This window comes from Arachis ipaensis, chromosome B10 (genome assembly GCF_000816755.2).
Source record: "Arachis ipaensis cultivar K30076 chromosome B10, Araip1.1, whole genome shotgun sequence".
Taxonomy (NCBI): Eukaryota; Viridiplantae; Streptophyta; class Magnoliopsida; order Fabales; family Fabaceae; genus Arachis; species Arachis ipaensis.
In genome coordinates this window covers 132,362,589-132,363,866 of record NC_029794.2, presented here as the reverse complement: position 1 = coordinate 132,363,866, position 1,278 = coordinate 132,362,589, and the positions used below count along the sequence as shown (strand labels likewise).

Genomic DNA, 1,278 nt, shown 5'->3' with positions numbered 1-1,278 from the left:
TAAAAAAGAAGTCTTCTAATTAAATATTTTGTTAGCTTTTTTGAATGCATGGAATAATATATATTTTTTTAATTTTTAAATTATTAATTTTTAAATTATTAATTTTTTTAATAAATTTTTTAATAAATTTTTTTTAATAAATTATTAATTTTTTAACAACATAGTTCGAATTACTATTCGAGGCAAACTTTGACTAATTCGAACTCACCTAGTTCGAATTACATGCATCACTTGTTCCATCAATATTCGAGCTACCTTAGTTCGAATTATGTGTTTTGTTAGTTCGAACCAACCTGGTTCGAATTATATAGTAATGTGCTTTGGCTCATTCGTGAAGCAATTTTCAGTTTGGCGGATTTACGTAATTTCTCGGCTTCCTTGGCTTATTTACGTTTTTTTACCCAAATTTTAAATTATAAATGAATTTTTTTTGTAATAATTTAATAAAACACAACATTTTTGTCTATTTAATTACAGACGAATTTTTCGTCTGTAACCATTTCTCACGGAAAAAAATTAATTTTTTCGACAGAATTATCGACGGATTATCTTTTTCGTCTGTAATTTATGCTAATTCATTTTTTTTGTTTTTTGACAAAAAATCCCTCTGAAATTCTGTCTATATTTCTATGAGATAAAATCCATAAAAAAATATCCGTCTGTAATAACTAATTTTCTAGTAATAGAATTTCTACACAAATAATAATAATAAAGTTTAAGTATATTAGAGATCTATTTGTTAATAATATTAAAATTTATATTACTACTATAAACGTTTACCTTAAGATTTAGATTTGATTTGTTAATCATTTTGAAAGATTGATAAATAATAATAAAATTATGATCTTCTCTGATTTTAAAGGAGATAATAACTACGAATACTTTACTCCATTAATAAAAAAGGATCCATTCCTGTGTATTCTATATGTTGAGACTGTTGAAGAATTCTCCTACTAATAGTACAGCATGTACTTCATCTACAATCTACTAGTAGGAAAGATTATCATAAGTAAGAATGTTAAAATTGTTGAAAAAATCCGTTACTAGTAGAATAGCATGTACTTCATCTACAATCTACTAGAAAAAAATATTTTTTAATTATTTTGTTAATATTTTTTTTTATTATTAAAAGTTAACAAATACACTAAATAAATGAAAAATAAATCTTTTTTTATTGAAAAAATATTTTTTTATAGGCTAAAACAATTTGATCAAGTTAATATTGTCTATGTTTAATTTAAAGATAAAAAATTTTATGGTCAATTGAGCATAATAAAA

At 22.5% G+C, this 1,278-nt stretch overlaps 1 protein-coding gene across 1 annotated transcript in view; it reads left to right on the top strand.

The window, feature by feature from the left end:
- The window catches only part of LOC107623528 (splicing factor 3A subunit 2), a 25,152-nt gene that overhangs the window by 15,451 nt on the left and 8,423 nt on the right, over nucleotides 1-1,278 (top strand). The gene's annotated exons all lie outside the window — the stretch shown is intronic.